This window comes from Microcaecilia unicolor, chromosome 6, assembly GCF_901765095.1.
Source record: "Microcaecilia unicolor chromosome 6, aMicUni1.1, whole genome shotgun sequence".
In the NCBI taxonomy this organism is placed as follows: Eukaryota; Metazoa; Chordata; class Amphibia; order Gymnophiona; family Siphonopidae; genus Microcaecilia; species Microcaecilia unicolor.
Genome location: NC_044036.1, coordinates 795,197 through 818,931, shown reverse-complemented (window position 1 = coordinate 818,931; position 23,735 = coordinate 795,197). Strand labels below are relative to the sequence as shown.

Genomic DNA, 23,735 nt, shown 5'->3' with positions numbered 1-23,735 from the left:
TCTTGCCAACATTCTTTCCCAGACCACATACCCGCCCTGCTGAACATCAGTTGCATACATTGGACTGCAAGCGAGCATTGGCCTTCTGCCTGGAGCGGACACAGCCCCACAGACAGTCTGCCCAATTGTTTATTTCTTTCGACCCCAATAGGAAAGGGGTTGCTGTCAGGAAACGCACCATCTCCAATTGGCTAGCAGATTGCATTTCCTTCACTTACGCCCAGGCTGGGCTGACTCTTGAGGGTCATGTCACGGCTCATAGTGTTAGAGCCATGGCAGCGTCAGTGGCCCACTTGAAGTCAGCCACTATTGAAGAGATTTGCAAGGCTGCGGCGTGGTCATCTGTCCACACATTCACATCACATTACTGCCTCCAGCAGGATACCCGACGCGACAGTCGGTTCGGGCAGTCGGTGCTGCAGAATCTGTTTGGGGTGTAAATCCAACTCCACCCTCCAGGACCCGAATTTATTCTGGTCAGGCTGCACTCTCAGTTAGTTGTTCTTCGTAGGTCAATTTCTGTTATGCCCTCGCCGTTGCGAGGTTCAATTGACCTGGGTTCTTGTTTTGAGTGAGCCTGAGAGCTAGGGATACCCCAGTCGTGAGAACAAGCAGCCTGCTTGTCCTCGGAGAAAGCGAATGATACATACCTGTAGCAGGTGTTCTCCGAGGACAGCAGGCTGATTGTTCTCACCTACCCTCCCTCCTCCCCTTTGGAGTTGTGTTTTTCCTCATTCCTTTGCTTGTCATTCAACTGAGCGGGAACGGTCGCGCACGGGCGGGAAGACGGCCGCGCATGCGCGTTGGGCGTGCCCTGCGTGCGGGACCGCCCGCAAAGTTTTGTTCCGGTTGGTGGCGGCTGCCGTGGACGTCAACCCAGTCGTGAGAGCAATCAGCCTGCTGTCCTCGGAGAACACCTGCTACAGGTATGTATCATTCGCTTTATCTGCTGTCACTTACTATGTTTTTTTTTTTTTTTAACGTTTTAGAATGAACACTTATCAGAAACTAGTTGGGTAATCACACTCCCTACTGCTCACAATCAGGCCACAGATGTTTTATTAGCTGATGCAATACAGAGCTTGTCCTATACAACCTGCTGGTGAAGCAAGTCTTGTTTCCTCAGGAACAGCAGGATCAGAAAGTGGTCCTGAGCTGGCTGGGCATGCTCTGAAGTGTTCGGTAGATGGACTGATGAGACGAGTAGAGAGAAGTTCAGAGGATTTCATGAGAAAGCGAGAACTCGACCCCAGTTGATGCTCTTTTTATAGTAGTTTGATAAAGGCAAAGTCTCTGAAGATTACGTTGAGGTGAGACCCATGCCTATATAACTGCACTACAGATCTTAACGGCCTCTTGCAATTTGTTCTACAGACTGTGCCTTAAAGCAGAGTGAACTTTAGCCTGAATTTGCTCCTTAGCAAGACCTGCTTGTGGCCCACTCAGCTAATGTGCCTCCTGACTAGTATTGCATCTGGAACGTCTTGCCCAGAACATGTACTGAGGGCAAGATAACTTTCAGCCCCAGAGCCCTCTTTTATTTATTTTATTATTTATTAGGATTTATTTACTACCTTTTTGAATGAATTCACTGTAGGTGGTGTACAGCAAGAATAAGTCAAACATAAGAAATAGACAATTACAGCAGTAAAAACATTCAAATAACAATATGAAGTATGACATAGCATGCTAAATTACAGTATCAATATGCAATAACATACTTTAATAGCATAGGGTGTAAGCAAAGATGAAACATATAAGATAGTCCCCTTATTTTCTTACTCCATTACCCTAATTTATAGAAAGTTGCACATGAGGCCAGAAAGGTGCTTACTCTGGTAGGAGTGGATACACATTTCCTGCTATAGTATATGCAGCCAGTGTCAAGGTGCAGTTTTATGTAATACTAGTAGAAAAGGCCCGTTTCTGTTTTAAAGGAAACGGGCGCTAGCAAGGTTTTATATGAATGTTTTTTTTTGTAACCTAACAGTTGTTATAAAAGTGTTATAATCCGAAGGAATATCTGTGTGTCCTTGTTTTTTTTATCTTTTTTCTTTCCCTAAATTTGTAATTCTGCCAACATGTTTGTCTTTGTGCTTGTGCATGAACTCATGTGTTGTGGTGCTGTTTTTTTTTTTTTTTTTGCATGTTCAAATTGTTGGATGCATTCCTGTGTGTGTAACTTCATTCTTGAAATGAGCACCATTAAGTTTTTGCTGGTAGTGTATGTGTGTTTTTCCATTGTTTACCTGTGTGAATTCGCCCTTACTTACCCTCCCCTCCCCTCCTTCCGCAGTGAGACACAGAGAGTGCAAGACTGGTTGTGTGTGAGAGAGAGCATGTGTGTGTCTGACACAGAGATAGTGTGTCACAGAGTATGTGTGTGTCTCTCTCTCCATATCCTCCTCCTTGCAGCATGCCCTTGCAGGAGCACAGGGGTAGGCACTGTCTCAGAGTGTGTGTGTTTTTGTGTGTGTGTTTTCTAGAGTGTGTGTGACAGTGACAGAGAGTGAAAGACTGTCTGTGTGAGAGAGAGAGAGAGCGAATGTCTGTGTGTTTGGTGCAGTTTTTCCTCCCCCCTCCTGCCGTTTTTTTAGCTGCACTTAATACCCTGTAGAAGGGCTGGTTCCCTTTGAAGTATGGTTTTTCCATTGTAGACCTGTGAATTTGGCCCTATTTCCCTTCCCTTCCCCTCCCCTCCTTCTTTTCGTCCCTGTACATAGCACACTTACTCAGAGTAGTTTCGTTTTCATTTCTGTGCTGCCTGTCAGTTGCCTCTGTCATGTCAGTAGGAGTTCCCTGTTTTATTACTGTTGTTTCTGCAGGGAGTTCTGTGAGCGTGTTAGTGTCGGGACGCCCGCTGGCTCGCAATCTTTGTGGTTTTGTGAGGGTGGGCGGCACTTTAGTGACGGTGCTTCGGGAGGCCAGCAGTGTTGTTGGGTCGGCCGGTGGCTTGCAGGCTACGTGTTTTTGTTAGGGCGGGCGGCACTTTCTGTACAGGGCTTCTGTAGTCCGGCAGTGTTGTCAGCTGAGCTGTCAGTTTCGAGAGTGCGGTTCGCGATGTTGGCAGTGTTCCCAGCTGATCAGTTTTGTACTGTCGATTACCGAGCGCGGCACGTTTGGGCGGGCTGCAGGCACTGTGGAGCCTTTGCGCGTGGCAGCCAGTCTCGAGCCTCTTTTTTTTTTTTTTGTTTGTTTATTCACGCGTGGGCCATGGCACTTGTTCTTTTTAGCAGCCGTTGACGTCAGGTTATCTACACAGCCTACCGGTCCACCTTTCAATGCGGCATGGTCCCAGGCGCAGGGGGGGGGGGGGGTGACAGCTGATTCCGAGGCAGTAGGAGGAGTAGGGAAACACGCTGCACCTGTTTCCCTACTCCTCCCCTTGCCTTGGAATCAGCTGTGTTGACGTCAGTGACGTCCGTGCGTGTCTGCCTCGCAGACCACTTGCAGCCAGGGAGCCACGGTCCCAAGCATAGAACATTGGAGGTGAGAATTATTATATAGGACTAGTAAAAAAGGCCCGTTTCTGACACAAATGAAACGGGCACTAGCAAGGTTTTCCTTGGAGTGTGTATGTTTGAGAAAGTGACTGTGAGAGAGAGAGAGAGTGAGTCTGGGTGCGAGTGTGTGTGTGTGAGAATGAAAGTGTGTGCAAGTGCGTATGTGAGATAGTGTGAGAGAGTGTGTTTCACACAGATACAGTATGTACGAGAGAGAGAGTGTGTGTGAAACAGACTCTCTGTGAGACTGTGTGTGAGTGTGTGACGAGAGTGTGTGACAAGAGAGTGTGTGAGTGACTGTGTGACACATAGAGAGTGAATGTGAATACAGTGTGAGACATAGAGTGTGTGAGAGACAGTGTGTGTGTGAGAGAGAACGACATTGGCTGTGACAGAGATACCTCCCCCCTCTGGTGTCAGCCCCCCCCCCCCCCCTCTCTCTCTGGTGTCTGAGCGTTACTGTGCAGGATGCTGAGCTCTGGCTATGCTTCAAGGAACTGACCAATCCTATTTAATAGAATGCACCTCCAACATTCTGAAGCCGAGAAACCTCGTGTGGTTGGTCACTTTGCTTGTGACGAACCCGGAAGTAAGTGGAGGAGTGGCCTAGTGGTTAGGGTGGTGGACTTTGGTCCTGGGGAACTGAGGAACTGACTGAGTTTGATTCCCACTTCAGGAACAGGCAGCTCCTTGTGACTCTGGGCAAGTCACTTAACCCTCTATTGCCCCAGGTACAAATAAGTACCTGTATATGTAAGCCGCATTGAGCCTGCCATGAGTGGGAAAGCGCGGGGTATAAATATAACTTTAAAAAAAATTTCAGGAGATGGATACAGAGAGCAGGAATGCCTCAGCCATGCAGTCAGCTTCAGAATGTTGGAGGTGCGTTTTATTATATAGGATACTGCAAATCACCAATAACTAAGCACTTTACAAATAGTGAAATAAAAAAAGGTGCACAACAGAAAGAGAGGGTAATGGAATGGCACATCAGGAAGCTAGGTTACAAATCAACATTATAAGGAAAGGGGTCAAGGGATAGGAACAAATTATCCCTTAATAGAACAAAAGGAGGTGAGGGAATAGGGAGAAAATAATTTGACAACAACCACATTCCAGGACCTGTGAAACATTGACAATTGAATTGTATGTATGTATGTGTGTGTGACTAGCAAGTAAGTTACTTCCATTAAAGGCCTGGATGAAGAGCCAAGCTTTCACCTGCTTTCTGAAGTAGAGATAGTCTTGTGTTAAGCGGGGCTGGTGATTGGGAGGTGGGGATAGTGCTGGGCAGACTTACACGGTCTGTGCCAGAACCGGTGGTGGGAGGGGGGGCTGGTGGTTGGGAGGCGGGGATAGTGCTGGGCAGACCTACACGGTCTGTGCCAGAACCGGTGGTGGGAGGGGGGGCTGGTGGTTGGTAGGCGGGGATAGTGCTGGGCAGACTTATACGGTCTGTGCCCTGAAAAGGACAGGTACAAATCAAAGTAGGGTATACACAAAAAGTAGCACATATGAGTTTATCTTGTTGGGCAGACTGGATGGACCGTGCAGGTCTTTTTCTGCCGTCATCTACTATGTTACTATGTAAAGGAGAGTTTAATTTTACTTCAATTTAATTTGAATATATTCTATCTTTAAAACACCAGGCTTCCCAAGGAGGCAGAATACAACAACAGTTAAGATGAAGCCATCAAGAAAGAGGATATAGTCACTGAAATTTGGCCATCTGTATTGTATAGAACAGTGTAAAAAATGAGCAGAAAATGCAGAGGTTATAACTGCAGTTTCTACCAGCTACAATAATTTTGTAAGCTATTTTAGTGATATTCAATGTTTATTTGATGATATTTACACCTAAATATGGAAAGGTTAAATTAAAAAGCTGTCAAGTAAAAGAAAAGAAATCTTTTATCCTCCACCTTTTAAGGCACTATCCAACTAGGACAGCTTTAGGCTCTTTACAGGACAAACGCATTGATTTGTAATAATCTTTTACCATTGTTTTCGGTGAGCTAAACTCCGCCTACTGCCAGCAAGATCCGCCTACTGGCTTCAGCCCGTAGAATGGAACAGATAGGAACACGCCGTCTCCACTTCTCTTCAGCCTCGTTGCTCGGGTCCATGTCAGTCTTTCCTGGCTCCTCCCTCTGGCAGCGTGGAGCCATTATGGTCGCTGCTTGGAGGCTCCTCCCTCTAGGGGCGGGGAGAACAGAGCGGGTGGTTGCCATGGTAGCTGACGCCGACGCCGCCATTGCAGTGTAGTGCGAGGAAAGGGCAGGACAGAGGGATCAGACTGGGAGCTCCGGTGACCTCGGTCCAGGTATCTTGGCCGCGTCTTGCTTTCTGGCTCCGGTTGTCTGGGAGAAGTAAACCATCGCTCCCGAGGTCTTCGCTGGAGGGACTCAGTATAGACACAGGGTAGAGGAAATGGAGAGTAAGGTCAGACTTGGGTGGAGACATAGGCTTGGCCACTGGCTAGATGGACCATTGGTCTGACCCAGTATGGCTACTCTTATGTTCTAAAGGGTAGAGGAGGTTAGAGTAGGGTTTTCCTTGATTGGAGAGATTCAGTATAGGGACAGTCAGGGTAGAGGAAATGAGGAGTAAGGTCAGACTTGGGTGGAGACATAGGCTTGGCCACTGGCTAGATGGACCATTGGTCTGACCCAGTATGGCTACTCTTATATTCTAAAGGGTAGAGGAGGTTAGAGTAGGGTTTTCCTTGATTGGAGAGATTCAGTATAGGGACAGTCAGGGTAGAGGAAATGGAGAGTAAGGTCAGACTTGGGTGGAGACATAGGCTTGGCCACTGGCTAGATGGACCATTGGTCTGACCCAGTATGGCTACTCTTATATTCTAAAGGGTAGAGGAGGTTAGAGTAGGGTTTTCCTTGATTGGAGAGATTCAGTATAGGGACAGTCAGGGTAGAGGAAATGAGGAGTAAGGTCAGACTTGGGTGGAGACATAGGCTTGGCCACTGGCTAGATGGACCATTGGTCTGACCCAGTATGGCTACTCTTATGTTCTAAAGGGTAGAGGAGGTTAGAGTAGGGTTTTCCTTGATTGGAGAGATTCAGTATAGGGATAGTCAGGGTAGAGGAAATGAGGAGTAAGGTCAGACTTGGGTGGAGACATAGGCTTGGCCACTGGCTAGATGGACCATTGGTCTGACCCAGTATGGCTACTCTTATGTTCTAAAGGGTAGAGGAGGTTAGAGTAGGGTTTTCCTTGATTGGAGAGATTCAGTATAGGGACAGTCAGGGTAGAGGAAATGAGGAGTAAGGTCAGACTTGGGTGGAGACATAGGCTTGGCCACTGGCTAGATGGACCATTGGTCTGACCCAGTATGGCTACTCTTATATTCTAAAGGGTAGAGGAGGTTAGAGTAGGGTTTTCCTTGATTGGAGAGATTCAGTATAGGGACAGTCAGGGTAGAGGAAATGGAGAGTAAGGTCAGACTTGGGTGGAGACATAGGCTTGGCCACTGGCTAGATGGACCATTGGTCTGACCCAGTATGGCTACTCTTATATTCTAAAGGGTAGAGGAGGTTAGAGTAGGGTTTTCCTTGATTGGAGAGATTCAGTATAGGGACAGTCAGGGTAGAGGAAATGAGGAGTAAGGTCAGACTTGGGTGGAGACATAGGCTTGGCCACTGGCTAGATGGACCATTGGTCTGACCCAGTATGGCTACTCTTATGTTCTAAAGGGTAGAGGAGGTTAGAGTAGGGTTTTCCTTGATTGGAGAGATTCAGTATAGGGATAGTCAGGGTAGAGGAAATGAGGAGTAAGGTCAGACTTGGGTGGAGACATAGGCTTGGCCACTGGCTAGATGGACCATTGGTCTGACCCAGTATGGCTACTCTTATGTTCTAAAGGGTAGAGGAGGTTAGAGTAGGGTTTTCCTTGATTGGACAGATTCAGTATAGGGACAGTCAGGGTAGAGGAAATGAGGAGTAAGGTCAGACTTGGGTGGAGACATAGGCTTGGCCACTGGCTAGATGGACCATTGGTCTGACCCAGTATGGCTACTCTTATGTTCTAAAGGGTAGAGGAGGTTAGAGTAGGGTTTTCCTTGATTGGAGAGATTCAGTATAGGGACAGTCAGGGTAGAGGAAATGAGGAGTAAGGTCAGACTTGGGTGGAGACATAGGCTTGGCCACTGGCTAGATGGACCATTGGTCTGACCCAGTATGGCTACTCTTATGTTCTAAAGGGTAGAGGAGGTTAGAGTAGGGTTTTCCTTGATTGGACAGATTCAGTATAGGGACAGTCAGGGTAGAGGAAATGAGGAGTAAGGTCAGACTTGGGTGGAGACATAGGCTTGGCCACTGGCTAGATGGACCATTGGTCTGACCCAGTATGGCTACTCTTATGTTCTAAAGGGTAGAGGAGGTTAGAGTAGGGTTTTCCTTGATTGGAGAGATTCAGTATAGGGACAGTCAGGGTAGAGGAAATGAGGAGTAAGGTCAGACTTGGGTGGAGACATAGGCTTGGCCACTGGCTAGATGGATCATTGGTCTGACCGTGTATGGCTACTCTTATGTTCTAAAGGGTAGAGGAGGTTAGAGTAGGGTTTTCCTTGATTGGAGAGATTCAGTATAGGGACAGTCAGGGTAGAGGAAATGAGGAGTAAGGTCAGACTTGGGTGGAGACATAGGCTTGGCCACTGGCTAGATGGACCATTGGTCTGACCCAGTATGGCTACTCTTATGTTCTAAAGGGTAGAGGAGGTTAGAGTAGGGTTTTCCTTGATTGGACAGATTCAGTATAGGGACAGTCAGGGTAGAGGAAATGAGGAGTAAGGTCAGACTTGGGTGGAGACATAGGCTTGGCCACTGGCTAGATGGACCATTGGTCTGACCCAGTATGGCTACTCTTATGTTCTAAAGGGTAGAGGAGGTTAGAGTAGGGTTTTCCTTGATTGGAGAGATTCAGTATAGGGACAGTCAGGGTAGAGGAAATGAGGAGTAAGGTCAGACTTGGGTGGAGACATAGGCTTGGCCACTGGCTAGATGGACCATTGGTCTGACCCAGTATGGCTACTCTTATATTCTAAAGGGTAGAGGAGGTTAGAGTAGGGTTTTCCTTGATTGGAGAGATTCAGTATAGGGACAGTCAGGGTAGAGGAAATGGAGAGTAAGGTCAGACTTGGGTGGAGACATAGGCTTGGCCACTGGCTAGATGGACCATTGGTCTGACCCAGTATGGCTACTCTTATGTTCTAAAGGGTAGAGGAGGTTAGAGTAGGGTTTTCCTTGATTGGAGAGATTCAGTATAGGGACAGTCAGGGTAGAGGAAATGAGGAGTAAGGTCAGACTTGGGTGGAGACATAGGCTTGGCCACTGGCTAGATGGACCATTGGTCTGACCCAGTATGGCTACTCTTATGTTCTAAAGGGTAGAGGAGGTTAGAGTAGGGTTTTCCTTGATTGGAGAGATTCAGTATAGGGACAGTCAGGGTAGAGGAAATGGAGAGTAAGGTCAGACTTGGGTGGAGACATAGGCTTGGCCACTGGCTAGATGGATCATTGGTCTGACCGTGTATGGCTACTCTTATGTTCTAAAGGGTAGAGGAGGTTAGAGTAGGGTTTTCCTTGATTGGAGAGATTCAGTATAGGGACAGTCAGGGTAGAGGAAATGGAGAGTAAGGTCAGACTTGGGTGGAGACATAGGCTTGGCCACTGGCTAGATGGACCATTGGTCTGACCCAGTATGGCTACTCTTATGTTCTAAAGGGTAGAGGAGGTTAGAGTAGGGTTTTCCTTGATTGGACAGATTCAGTATAGGGACAGTCAGGGTAGAGGAAATGAGGAGTAAGGTCAGACTTGGGTGGAGACATAGGCTTGGCCACTGGCTAGATGGACCATTGGTCTGACCCAGTATGGCTACTCTTATGTTCTAAAGGGTAGAGGAGGTTAGAGTAGGGTTTTCCTTGATTGGACAGATTCAGTATAGGGACAGTCAGGGTAGAGGAAATGGAGAGTAAGGTCAGACTTGGGTGGAGACATAGGCTTGGCCACTGGCTAGATGGATCATTGGTCTGACCGTGTATGGCTACTCTTATGTTCTAAAGGGTAGAGGAGGTTAGAGTAGGGTTTTCCTTGATTGGAGAGATTCAGTATAGGGACAGTCAGGGTAGAGGAAATGGAGAGTAAGGTCAGACTTGGGTGGAGACATAGGCTTGGCCACTGGCTAGATGGATCATTGGTCTGACCCAGTATGGCTACTCTTATGTTCTAAAGGGTAGAGGAGGTTAGAGTGGGGTTTTCCTTGATTGGAGAGATTCAGTATAGGGACAGTCAGGGTAGAGGAAATGGAGAGTAAGGTCAGACTTGGGTGGAGACATAGGCTTGGCCACTGGCTAGATGGATGGATCATTGGTCTGACCCAGTATGGCTACTCTTATGTTCTAAAGGGTAGAGGAGGTTAGAGTAGGGTTTTCCTTGATTGGACAGATTCAGTATAGGGACAGTCAGGGTAGAGGAAATGAGGAGTAAGGTCAGACTTGGGTGGAGACATAGGCTTGGCCACTGGCTAGATGGAACATTGGTCTGACCCAGTATGGCTACTCTTATGTTCTAAAGGGTAGAGGAGGTTAGAGTAGGGTTTTCCTTGATTGGAGAGATTCAGTATAGGGACAGTCAGGGTAGAGGAAATGGAGAGTAAGGTCAGACTTGGGTGGAGACATAGGCTTGGCCACTGGCTAGATGGATCATTGGTCTGACCCAGTATGGCTACTCTTATGTTCTAAAGGGTAGAGGAGGTTAGAGTAGGGTTTTCCTTGATTGGAGAGATTCAGTATAGGGACAGTCAGGGTAGAGGAAATGGAGAGTAAGGTCAGACTTGGGTGGAGACATAGGCTTGGCCACTGGCTAGATGGACCATTGGTCTGACCCAGTATGGCTACTCTTATGTTCTAAAGGGTAGAGGAGGTTAGAGTAGGGTTTTCCTTGATTGGAGAGATTCAGTATAGGGACAGTCAGGGTAGAGGAAATGGAGAGTAAGGTCAGACTTGGGTGGAGACATAGGCTTGGCCACTGGCTAGATGGACGGTCTGACCCAGTATGGCTACTCTTATGTTCTAAAGGGTAGAGGAGGTTAGAGTAGGGTTTTCCTTGATTGGACAGATTCAGTATAGGGACAGTCAGGGTAGAGGAAATGGAGAGTAAGGTCAGACTTGGGTGGAGACATAGGCTTGGCCACTGGCTAGATGGACCATTGGTCTGACCCAGTATGGCTACTCTTATGTTCTAAAGGGTAGAGGAGGTTAGAGTAGGGTTTTCCTTGATTGGACAGATTCAGTATAGGGACAGTCAGGGTAGAGGAAATGGAGAGTAAGGTCAGACTTGGGTGGAGACATAGGCTTGGCCACTGGCTAGATGGATCATTGGTCTGACCGTGTATGGCTACTCTTATGTTCTAAAGGGTAGAGGAGGTTAGAGTAGGGTTTTCCTTGATTGGAGAGATTCAGTATAGGGACAGTCAGGGTAGAGGAAATGGAGAGTAAGGTCAGACTTGGGTGGAGACATAGGCTTGGCCACTGGCTAGATGGATCATTGGTCTGACCCAGTATGGCTACTCTTATGTTCTAAAGGGTAGAGGAGGTTAGAGTAGGGTTTTCCTTGATTGGAGAGATTCAGTATAGGGACAGTCAGGGTAGAGGAAATGGAGAGTAAGGTCAGACTTGGGTGGAGACATAGGCTTGGCCACTGGCTAGATGGATGGATCATTGGTCTGACCCAGTATGGCTACTCTTATGTTCTAAAGGGTAGAGGAGGTTAGAGTAGGGTTTTCCTTGATTGGACAGATTCAGTATAGGGACAGTCAGGGTAGAGGAAATGAGGAGTAAGGTCAGACTTGGGTGGAGACATAGGCTTGGCCACTGGCTAGATGGAACATTGGTCTGACCCAGTATGGCTACTCTTATGTTCTAAAGGGTAGAGGAGGTTAGAGTAGGGTTTTCCTTGATTGGAGAGATTCAGTATAGGGACAGTCAGGGTAGAGGAAATGGAGAGTAAGGTCAGACTTGGGTGGAGACATAGGCTTGGCCACTGGCTAGATGGATCATTGGTCTGACCCAGTATGGCTACTCTTATGTTCTAAAGGGTAGAGGAGGTTAGAGTAGGGTTTTCCTTGATTGGAGAGATTCAGTATAGGGACAGTCAGGGTAGAGGAAATGGAGAGTAAGGTCAGACTTGGGTGGAGACATAGGCTTGGCCACTGGCTAGATGGACCATTGGTCTGACCCAGTATGGCTACTCTTATGTTCTAAAGGGTAGAGGAGGTTAGAGTAGGGTTTTCCTTGATTGGAGAGATTCAGTATAGGGACAGTCAGGGTAGAGGAAATGAGGAGTAAGGTCAGACTTGGGTGGAGACATAGGCTTGGCCACTGGCTAGATGGACCATTGGTCTGACCCAGTATGGCTACTCTTATGTTCTAAAGGGTAGAGGAGGTTAGAGTAGGGTTTTCCTTGATTGGAGAGATTCAGTATAGGGACAGTCAGGGTAGAGGAAATGGAGAGTAAGGTCAGACTTGGGTGGAGACATAGGCTTGGCCACTGGCTAGATGGACGGTCTGACCCAGTATGGCTACTCTTATGTTCTAAAGGGTAGAGGAGGTTAGAGTAGGGTTTTCCTTGATTGGAGAGATTCAGTATAGGGACAGTCAGGGTAGAGGAAATGGAGAGTAAGGTCAGACTTGGGTGGAGACATAGGCTTGGCCACTGGCTAGATGGACCATTGGTCTGACCCAGTATGGCTACTCTTATGTTCTAAAGGGTAGAGGAGGTTAGAGTAGGGTTTTCCTTGATTGGAGAGATTCAGTATAGGGACAGTCAGGGTAGAGGAAATGAGGAGTAAGGTCAGACTTGGGTGGAGACATAGGCTTGGCCACTGGCTAGATGGACCATTGGTCTGACCCAGTATGGCTACTCTTGTGTTCTAAAGGGTAGAGGAGGTTAGAGTAGGGTTTTCCTTGATTGGACAGATTCAGTATAGGGACAGTCAGGGTAGAGGAAATGAGGAGTAAGGTCAGACTTGGGTGGAGACATAGGCTTGGCCACTGGCTAGATGGACCATTGGTCTGACCCAGTATGGCTACTCTTATGTTCTAAAGGGTAGAGGAGGTTAGAGTAGGGTTTTCCTTGATTGGAGAGATTCAGTATAGGGACAGTCAGGGTAGAGGAAATGGAGAGTAAGGTCAGACTTGGGTGGAGACATAGGCTTGGCCACTGGCTAGATGGACCATTGGTCTGACCCAGTATGGCTACTCTTGTGTTCTAAAGGGTAGAGGAGGTTAGAGTAGGGTTTTCCTTGATTGGACAGATTCAGTATAGGGACAGTCAGGGTAGAGGAAATGAGGAGTAAGGTCAGACTTGGGTGGAGACATAGGCTTGGCCACTGGCTAGATGGACCATTGGTCTGACCCAGTATGGCTACTCTTATGTTCTAAAGGGTAGAGGAGGTTAGAGTAGGGTTTTCCTTGATTGGAGAGATTCAGTATAGGGACAGTCAGGGTAGAGGAAATGGAGAGTAAGGTCAGACTTGGGTGGAGACATAGGCTTGGCCACTGGCTAGATGGACCATTGGTCTGACCCAGTATGGCTACTCTTGTGTTCTAAAGGGTAGAGGAGGTTAGAGTAGGGTTTTCCTTGATTGGACAGATTCAGTATAGGGACAGTCAGGGTAGAGGAAATGGAGAGTAAGGTCAGACTTGGGTGGAGACATAGGCTTGGCCACTGGCTAGATGGACCATTGGTCTGACCCAGTATGGCTACTCTTATGTTCTAAAGGGTAGAGGAGGTTAGAGTAGGGTTTTCCTTGATTGGAGAGATTCAGTATAGGGACAGTCAGGGTAGAGGAAATGAGGAGTAAGGTCAGACTTGGGTGGAGACATAGGCTTGGCCACTGGCTAGATGGATCATTGGTCTGACCCAGTATGGCTACTCTTATGTTCTAAAGGGTAGAGGAGGTTAGAGTAGGGTTTTCCTTGATTGGACAGATTCAGTATAGGGACAGTCAGGGTAGAGGAAATGAGGAGTAAGGTCAGACTTGGGTGGAGACATAGGCTTGGCCACTGGCTAGATGGACCATTGGTCTGACCCAGTATGGCTACTCTTATGTTCTAAAGGGTAGAGGAGGTTAGAGTAGGGTTTTCCTTGATTGGAGAGATTCAGTATAGGGACAGTCAGGGTAGAGGAAATGAGGAGTAAGGTCAGACTTGGGTGGAGACATAGGCTTGGCCACTGGCTAGATGGACCATTGGTCTGACCCAGTATGGCTACTCTTATGTTCTAAAGGGTAGAGGAGGTTAGAGTAGGATTTTCCTTGATTGGAGAGATTCAGTATAGGGACAGTCAGGGTAGAGGAAATGAGGAGTAAGGTCAGACTTGGGTGGAGACATAGGCTTGGCCACTGGCTAGATGGACAATTGGTCTGACCCAGTATGGCTACTCTTATGTTCTAAAGGGTAGAGGAGGTTAGAGTAGGGTTTTCCTTGATTGGAGAGATTCAGTATAGGGACAGTCAGGGTAGAGGAAATGGAGAGTAAGGTCAGACTTGGGTGGAGACATAGGCTTGGCCACTGGCTAGATGGACCATTAGTCTGACCCAGTATGGCTACTCTTCCATATCATCATGCTGATCAATCCATAGACTGGTGGGTTGTGTCCATCTACCAGCAGGTGGAGATAGAGAGCAATCCTTTTGCCTCCCTATATGTGGTCATGTGCTGCCGGAAACTCCCCAGTATGTTCTCTATCTCAGCAGGTGGTGGTCACACACAGCAACAGCTCTGGCTAGGCCTCCAAGCCTAATTTTTAGGTTTTGTTGAGTGCCTGGGGTTGAGGGCTCTTCTTGAGCAAGTGCAAACCTGGTGGCGCCAGGTCCCTCCTTTTCTCCCCCCTCCCGCTGGCTCTGTAAAAAAAAAAAAAAAATTTTTGGACGTCCTTAAGGGCGTTTATTTTGACGTTTATTTAAACGTTTATTGCAGCTACTCACTGGGACACCAGGTCGTTACAGCTCGGAGCGAGAAGCAGGTAATTTTTACCTTTTTATAGCGGGCAGGGGGTTCCCCGATTGATCTCCACGTGGCCTATGGCGTCAGAGGGCGAGGGCGCGAAGAATCGCTCCCCGGACCGCGTGTGCGCTTCTAGCGGGGATGCGGGGGTTTTAAAGTCTGATTTGCCCTTGGTGGGTGTCAGTTTGGAGGCCGGTCAGTGTCCCGGGTCTTCCTCCAGCGCGGCGGTTTTTCCCGCCATAAACGCCCATCCCCCGCTGCTCGCCTTCGCCATCTTGGCCGGCCACTCTGCTTGGACGGCTTCTTCTTGGGCCGCCCTTGAGCTGGGAGACGTTCATGCCATGGCCGCCCTTGATTTGGGCGACGGCAAAAAAGCGGCTAAAGTTAAGCGCCGTTCTTCCCGTGCGGCTCCTTCACGGAGTGTCGCGCCGGACGCCATCTTGGATGCGCAGCATGTTGCTCCCCCGCTCTTGCGAGCGCCGGTTGAGGGTGCGTCTAGGGCTGTGGCCCAGGCTGCTGAAATTCACAGTCTGGGGGTTTTCTCCCCCAAGTTTATTTTGCTGCTGCATCAGGCCTTCCTTATGCAAAACGCTGCCCCTTCTCCCTTGTCCGATAACGGGGTTGAGGCCCCCGGAAGTAAACGCCCTCGGGTGGATTCCCAGGCCTTAGAGGACGCTGTTTCCTCTGATGTAGATGAGGGCAGCGTATCTGAGTTCTCCCAACGGTCCTTTGGGGATTCCTTGGAGGAGACGGATTCCCGCTCGGATGGAGCGGATGACCCCTCTGCAGCGCGGATCTTTCGCTCTGAGGATTTGCCCAACCTGTTACTGCAGGCCATGAGCATTTTGAAGATTTCCTCGCCAGAGGACGTCTCTCCCTCAGCCCCTGTTGGCTCTGCCATTATGCTGGGGACGAAGCGCCCGCCTAGAACCTTCCACGTGCATGATGCCATGCACACCTTAATTTCGGCTCAATGGGATGTCCCGGAAGCGAGCCTCAAAGTGGCTAGGGCTATGTCCCGCCTCTATCCTTTGCCTGAAAGTGAACGTGAGGCCTTTATTTGGCCTACCGTGGATACTTTAATCACTGCGGTGACTAAGAAAACGGCGTTGCCGGTGGAAGGTGGCACGGCACTAAAGGACGCCCAAGACAAAAGATTGGAAGCGGCTTTAAGGTCGTCCTTCGAGGCGGCTGCCTTAAGTTTGCAGGCCTCAGTTTGCGGCTCCTATGTGGCCAGGGCGTGCCTGACGATGGTGCAGCGGGCTTTCCCCTCGGATCCTTCCTTGAGGGCTGACTGGCCGGCCCTGGAATCGGGCTTGGCTTATTTGGCAGACTTACTGTATGATGTCTTGAGAGCCTCGGCTAAAGGCATGGCTCAGACAGTCTCTGCGCGGCGCTGGCTTTGGCTGAAACATTGGTCTGCGGACCACGCCTCTAAGTCCCGCCTGGCTAAGTTGCCTTTTAAAGGCAAGCTGCTCTTTGGGGTCGAGCTGGACAAAATCGTGACCGATCTCGGCACGTCTAAGGGCAAGAGGTTACCAGAGGTCAGGGCTCGGGCCAGTGCTCGCCCCGGTATCTCCAGAGGACGGTTTCAGGAAGCCCGTCGGTACCGCCCGGGCAAGTCGGGCTCCTCTGCCCCCTCTTCCTTCAAAAGGAACTTCTCCCCCAAGCAGCATTCCTTTTGCAGAGACCGCCGTCCCGGAGGTACGCCCTCCGGTCCTCCCCCAGGGTCTCGTACCCAATGACGGGGTCCTGGTCCATGGCCCAGTGCAGATTGAAGGACGACTGTCCTCGTTTCTGGGCGAGTGGACCAGAGTAACTTTAGACACTTGGGTGCTGGAAGTCATCAGAGACGGCTACAAGTTAGAGTTCTGCCGAACCTTAAGAGACGGGTTTGTACTCTCTCCCTGCAAGTCTCCGGTCAAAGCTGTGGCAGTGCAGCAGACCTTGGACAACCTGATACGCCTGGGTGCGGTCGTTCCGGTGCCAGAAAATCAGATTGGCAAGGGACGTTACTCCATTTACTTTGTGGTACCAAAGAAAGGAGGTTCTGTCCGGCCTATCCTCGACCTCAAAGGGGTCAATTGGGCCTTGAAAGTGCGGCACTTTCGCATGGAGACTCTCCGCTCTGTTATAGCGGCAGTGAAGGCAGGAGAGTTCTTGGCTTCCTTGGACATCAAGGAAGCGTACCTGCATATTCCCATCTGGCCTCCTCATCAATGCTTTCTGCGTTTTGCAGTCCTGGGCCGAAACTTCCAGTTCAGAGCCCTCCCTTTCGGGTTGGCTACTGCTCCGCGGACCTTCTCCAAAGTAATGGTGGTCATCGCGGCCTTCCTGCGAAAGGAAGGAGTACAAGTCCATCCTTATCTGGACGACTGGTTGATCCGAGCCCCCTCTTATGCAGAGTGCGGCAAAGCTGTGGACCGGGTGGTTGCTCTTTTGAGCTCCCTGGGGTGGATCATCAACTGGGAGAAGAGCCAGCTGCGCCCGACTCAGTCCCTGGAGTATCTGGGAGTTCGATTCGACACCCAAGTGGGCAGAGTGTTCCTGCCAGACAATCGGATTGTCAAACTTCAGGCTCAGGTGGACCAGTTCCTAGGAGCCTCTCCTCTTCGGGCTTGGGACTATGTGCAGCTGTTGGGCTCTATGACGGCCACGATGGAAGTAGTGCCCTGGGCCAGGGCTCATATGAGACCACTACAACTCTCTCTGCTGCAGCGCTGGACTCCGATGTCAGAGGATTATGCTGTGCGCCTTCCCTTGGACCCAGCAGTGCGCAAGGCGCTGAGCTGGTGGATGCAGACAGACAAGTTGTCTGCAGGAATGCCTCTGGTGACCCCGGAGTGGATTGTCGTCACGACGGACGCCTCTTTGTCGGGCTGGGGAGCCCACTGCTTGGGAAGGACAGCGCAGGGGCTCTGGTCTCCTGCAGAGGCAAAGTGGTCTATCAACCTCCTGGAACTCAGAGCCATTCGGTTGGCGCTTTTGGAGTTCATCCCGGTACTGGCGTTGAAGCCAGTACGGGTCCTGTCGGACAATGCCACAGCTGTGGCCTATGTCAACCGCCAGGGAGGTACCAAGAGCGCCCCTCTAGCCAAGGAGGCCATGAATCTATGCCAGTGGGCGGAAGCGAACCTGGAACAGCTGTCAGCGGCCCACATTGCCGGAGTCATGAATGTCAAGGCGGACTTTCTCAGTCGCCATACCTTGGAGCCCAGAGAGTGGCAGCTATCTGCTCAGGCGTTCTTGGACATCACGAAGCGCTGGGGCCAGCCGAGCCTAGATCTGATGGCGTCATCGGCCAATTGCCAAGTGCCGCGCTTTTTCAGCAGAGGACGGGACCCTCGATCCCTGGGAATAGATGCTCTTCTCCAACAGCCTGGCTATTGAGCGGCAGCATCTGAGAAAGAAGGGCTTCTCAGACAAGGTCATCGCCACTATGCTGAGAGCGAGGAAGCGCTCTACTTCTACTGCTTACACCAGGGTTTGGCGTACCTTTGCAGCGTGGTGTGAAGCAGGCTCACTTTCTCCCTTCACTGCTCCAATTTCTTCAGTGTTGGCGTTCCTGCAAGAAGGTCTGGAGAAAGGCCTGTCGCTCAGTTCCCTTAAAGTCCAGGTAGCGGCTCTGGCTTGCTTCAGGGGCCGCCTGAAGGGTGCTTCCCTGGCTTCGCAGCCAGATGTGGTGCGCTTTCTCAAGGGAGTTAATCACCTGCGCACTCCTCTGCACTCAGTGGTGCCTGCGTGGAATCTCAACCTGGTGCTAAGAGCCTTGCAGAAGCCGCCTTTTGAACCCTTGTCTAGGGCATCTCTGAAAGACCTGACGTTGAAAGCAGTCTTTTTGGTGGCTATCACTTCAGCCAGAAGAGTTTCCGAGCTCCAGGCACTCTCATGTCGAGAGCCTTTTCTGCAGTTCACTGAGGCAGGAGTGACTATTCGCACAATGCCTTCCTTCCTGCCCAAGATTGTTTCTTGCTTCCATGTGAATCAGCAGCTCTGTCTCCCTTCCTTTCATAGGGAGGACTACCCAGAGGAATACTCTGCTCTTAAATATCTGGATGTGAGACGAGTCATCATCAGATACTTGGAAGTGACCAATGATTTCCGGAAATCGGATCATCTGTTTGTCCTGTTTGCAGGTCCTCGTAAGGGTCTGCAGGCTGCTAAGCCTACTGTGGCAAGATGGGTCAAGGAAGCCATTGCAGCGGCTTATGTGGCCGCGGGGAAGGTGCCGCCTATCCAGCTGAAGGCTCACTCCACTAGAGCTCAGGCGGCCTCGATGGCAGAGGCCGGGTCCGTCTCCTTGGAAGAGATTTGCAAGGCGGCAACTTGGGCATCGGCCCATACCTTCTCCAGGCATTACCGCTTGGCTGTGGTTGCTCGGGCGGAGGCCCGGTTTGGAGCTTCAGTGTTGCGGTCAGGGATTTCAATGTCCCGCCCTGGGTGAGTACTGCTTCGGTACATCCCACCAGTCTATGGATTGATCAGCATGATGATATGGAAGGTAAAATTATGTATCATACCTGATAATTTTCTTTCCATTAATCATAGCTGATCAATCCATAGCCCCTCCCAGATATCTGTATTGTTTATATTCTGGTTACATTTCAGGTTCAAGTTTAGTCTTCAGTTCCTGTTCAGGAGGACTTCGTGTTCAAGTCTTTCAATGGATTCTTCAAGAGTTGAGACGAATTTGTGTTACAGTGAGCTGCTGCATTCCTCTCCCCTCCGTTTTACGGGGCTGGATTGAGACATAAATTCTGCCGGCGCTCCCTCCCGCTTCGTGCGGCAGTAGGGCAGCTTTGTACCCCTCCCGCTTCGGCGGTGTTAGGGTCAGTCAGCTCCTCCCGCGGTTGCGGTTGCAGGATAAGCCAGATCCCCCCGCATCGGCGGGTGTGGTGTCCCTCCCCCGCTCCACGGGGATGAGCTGGACGGATTCCCCTCCCCCACTTGTGTGGGGATGACCTGGGTTAATTCCCCTCCCCCGTTTCGGCGGTGGTGAGCTGGGCAGAGTGTCCCTTTGTGGGTGTAATTCTCTAAGTGCTGAGTCCTGCGGATGGAGCTTGGATATCGACATACTGAGGAGTTTCCGGCAGCACATGACCACATATAGGGAGGCAAAAGGATTGCTCTCTATCTCCACTTGCTGGTAGATGGACACAACCCACCAGTCTATGGATTGATCAGCTATGATTAATGGAAAGAAAATTATCAGGTATGATACATAATTTTACCTTATGTTCTAAAGGGTAGAGGAGGTTAGAGTAGGGTTTTCCTTGATTGGAGAGATTCAGTATAGGGACAGTCAGGGTAGAGGAAATGGGGAGTAAGGTCAGACTTGGGTGGAGACATAGGCTTGGCCACTGGCTAGATGGACCATTGGTCTGACCCAGTATGGTTACTCTTATGTTCTAAAGGGTAGAGGAGGTTAGAGTAGGGTTTTCCTTGATTGGAGAGATTCAGTATAGGGACAGTCAGGGTAGAGGAAATGAGGAGTAAGGTCAGACTTGGGTGGAGACATAGGCTTGGCCACTGGCTAGATGGACCATTGGTCTGACCCAGTATGGCTACTCTTATGTTCTACAGGGTAGAGGAGGTTAGAGTAGGGTTTTCCTTGATTGAACAGATTCAGTATAGGGACAGTCAGGGTAGAGGAAATGAGGAGTAAGGTCAGACTTGGGTGGAGACATAGGCTTGGCCACTAGCTAGCTGGACCATTGGTCTGACCCAGTATGGCTACTCTTATATTCTAAAGGGTAGAGGAGGTTAGAGTAGGGTTTTCCTTGATTGGAGAGATTCAGTATAGGGACAGTCAGGGTAGAGGAAATGAGGAGTAAGGTCAGACTTGGGTGGAGACATAGGCTTGGCCACTGGCTAGATGGATCATTGGTCTGACCCAGTATGGCTACTCTTATGTTCTAAAGGGTAGAGGAGGTTAGAGTAGGGTTTTCCTTGATTGGACAGATTCAGTATAGGGACAGTCAGGGTAGAGGAAATGAGGAGTAAGGTCAGACTTGGGTGGAGACATAGGCTTGGCCACTGGCTAGATGGACCATTGGTCTGACCCAGTATGGCTACTCTTATGTTCTAAAGGTTAGAGTAGGGTTTTCCTTGATTGGACAGATTCAGTATAGGGACAGTCAGGGTAGAGGAAATGAGGAGTAAGGTCAGACTTGGGTGGAGACATAGGCTTGGCCACTGGCTAGATGGATCATTGGTCTGACCGTGTATGGCTACTCTTATGTTCTAAAGGGTAGAGGAGGTTAGAGTAGGGTTTTCCTTGATTGGACAGATTCAGTATAGGGACAGTCAGGGTAGAGGAAATGAGGAGTAAGGTCAGATTTGGGTGGAGACATAGGCTTGGCCACTGGCTAGATGGACCATTGGTCTGACCCAGTATGGCTACTCTTATGTTCTAAAGGGTAGAGGAGGTTAGAGTAGGGTTTTCCTTGATTGGACAGATTCAGTATAGGGACAGTCAGGGTAGAGGAAATGAGGAGTAAGGTCAGACTTGGGTGGAGACATAGGCTTGGCCACTGGCTAGATGGATCATTGGTCTGACCGTGTATGGCTACTCTTATGTTCTAAAGGGTAGAGGAGGTTAGAGTAGGGTTTTCATTGATTGGAGAGATTCAGTATAGGGACAGTCAGGGTAGAGGAAATGAGGAGTAAGGTCAGACTTGGGTGGAGACATAGGCTTGGCCACTGGCTAGATGGACCATTGGTCTGACCCAGTATGGCTACTCTTATGTTCTAAAGGGTAGAGGAGGTTAGAGTAGGGTTTTCCTTGATTGGAGAGATTCAGTATAGGGACAGTCAGGGTAGAGGAAATGAGGAGTAAGGTCAGACTTGGGTGGAGACATACAGTGGGGGAAATAAGTATTTGATCCCTTGCTGATTTTGTAAGTTTGCCCACTGACAAAGACATGAGCAGCCCATAATTGAAGGGTAGGTTATTGGTAACAGTGAGAGATAGCACATCACAAATTAAATCCGGAAAATCACATTGTGGAAAGTATATGAATTTATTTGCATTCTGCAGAGGGAAATAAGTATTTGATCCCTCTGGCAAACAAGACCTAATACTTGGTGGCAAAACCCTTGTTGGCAAGCACAGCGGTCAGACGTCTTCTGTAGTTGATGATGAGGTTTGCACACATGTCAGGAGGAATTTTGGTCTACTCCTCTTTGCAGATCATCTCTAAATCATTAAGAGTTCTGGGCTGTCGCTTGGCAACTCGCAGCTTCAGCTCCCTCCATAAGTTTTCAGTGGGATTAAGGTCTGGTGACTGGCTAGGCCACTCCATGACCCTAATGTGCTTCTTCCTGAGCTACTCCTTTGTTGCCTTGGCTGTATGTTTTGGGTCATTGTCGTGCTGGAAGACCCAGCCACGACCCATTTTTAAGGCCCTGGCGGAGGGAAGGAGGTTGTCACTCAGAATTGTACGGTACATGGCCCCATCCATTCTCCCATTGATGCGGTGAAGTAGTCCTGTGCCCTTAGCAGAGAAACACCCCCAAAACATAACATTTCCACCTCTATGCTTGACAGTGGGGACGGTGTTCTTTGGGTCATAGGCAGCATTTCTCTTCCTCCAAACACGGCGAGTTGAGTTCATGCCAAAGAGCTCAATTTTTGTCTCATCTGACCACAGCACCTTCTCCCAATCACTCTCGGCATCATCCAGGTGTTCACTGGCAAACTTCAGACGGGCCGTCACATGTGCCTTCCGGAGCAGGGGGACCTTGCGGGCACTGCAGGATTGCAATCCGTTATGTCGTAATGTGTTACCAATGGTTTTCGTGGTGACAGTGGTCCCAGCTGCCTTGAGATCATTGACAAGTTCCCCCCTTGTAGTTGTAGGCTGATTTCTAACCTTCCTCATGATCAAGGATACCCCACGAGGTGAGATTTTGCGTGGAGCCCCAGATCTTTGTCGATTGACAGTCATTTTGTACTTCTTCCATTTTCTTACTATGGCACCAACAGTTGTCTCCTTCTCGCCCAGCGTCTTACTGATGGTTTTGTAGCCCATTCCAGCTTGTGCAGGTGTATGATCTTGTCCCTGACATCCTTAGACAGCTCCTTGCTCTTGGCCATTTTGTAGAGGTTAGAGTCTGACTGATTCACTGAGTCTGTGGACAGGTGTCTTTCATACAGGTGACCATTGCCGACAGCTGTCTGTCATGCAGGTAACGAGTTGATTTGGAGCATCTACCTGGTCTGTAGGGGCCAGATCTCTTACTGGTTGGTGGGGGATCAAATACTTATTTCCCTCTGCAGAATGCAAATAAATTCATATACTTTCCACAATGTGATTTTCCGGATTTAATTTGTGATGTGCTATCTCTCACTGTTACCAATAACCTACCCTTCAATTATGGGCTGCTCATGTCTTTGTCAGTGGGCAAACTTACAAAATCAGCAAGGGATCAAATACTTATTTCCCCCACTGTAGGCTTGGCCACTGGCTAGATGGACCATTGGTCTGACCCAGTATGGCTACTCTTATGTTCTAAAGGGTAGAGGAGGTTAGAGTAGGGTTTCCTTGATTGGAGAGATTCAGTATAGGGACAGTCAGGGTAGAGGAAATGAGGAGTAAGGTCAGACTTGGGTGGAGACATAGGCATGGCCACTGGCTAGATGGATCATTGGTCTGACCCAGTATGGCTACTCTTATGTTCTAAAGGGTAGAGGAGGTTAGAGTAGGGTTTTCCTTGATTGGACAGATTCAGTATAGGGACAGTCAGGGTAGAGGAAATGAGGAGTAAGGTCAGACTTGGGTGGAGACATAGGCTTGGCCACTGGCTAGATGGACCATTGGTCTGACCCAGTATGGCTACTCTTATGTTCTAAAGGGTAGAGGAGGTTAGAGTAGGGTTTTCCTTGATTGGAGAGATTCAGTATAGGGAGAGTCAGGGTAGAGGAAATGAGGAGTAAGGTCAGACTTGGGTGGAGACATAGGCTTGGCCACTGGCTAGATGGACCATTGGTCTGACCCAGTATGGCTACCCTTATGTTCTAAAGGGTAGAGGAGGTTAGAGTAGGGTTTTTCTTGATTGGACAGATTCAGTATAGGGACAGTCAGGGTAAGGTTCGTCTTTGGAACAGAGACTCAGTATAGGGACACTAAGGGTAGAGGAGGGCAGGGCAGGTTCAGTCACATTTGGAGAGACAGGGGAGAGGAAGTCGGGGTAGGGGCAGTCTTGGTTG

The 23,735-nt window shown here is 49.4% G+C and overlaps 1 protein-coding gene across 1 annotated transcript in view; it reads left to right on the top strand.

The window, feature by feature from the left end:
* Window positions 1-5,779: 5,779 nt before the first annotated feature.
* CCDC17 (coiled-coil domain containing 17) overlaps window positions 5,780-23,735 on the top strand; it is a 152,707-nt gene continuing 134,751 nt past the window's right edge. The window contains 1 exon segment of the mRNA XM_030208030.1: window positions 5,780-5,826. The gene's annotated coding sequence lies outside the window, so the exon portion shown is untranslated.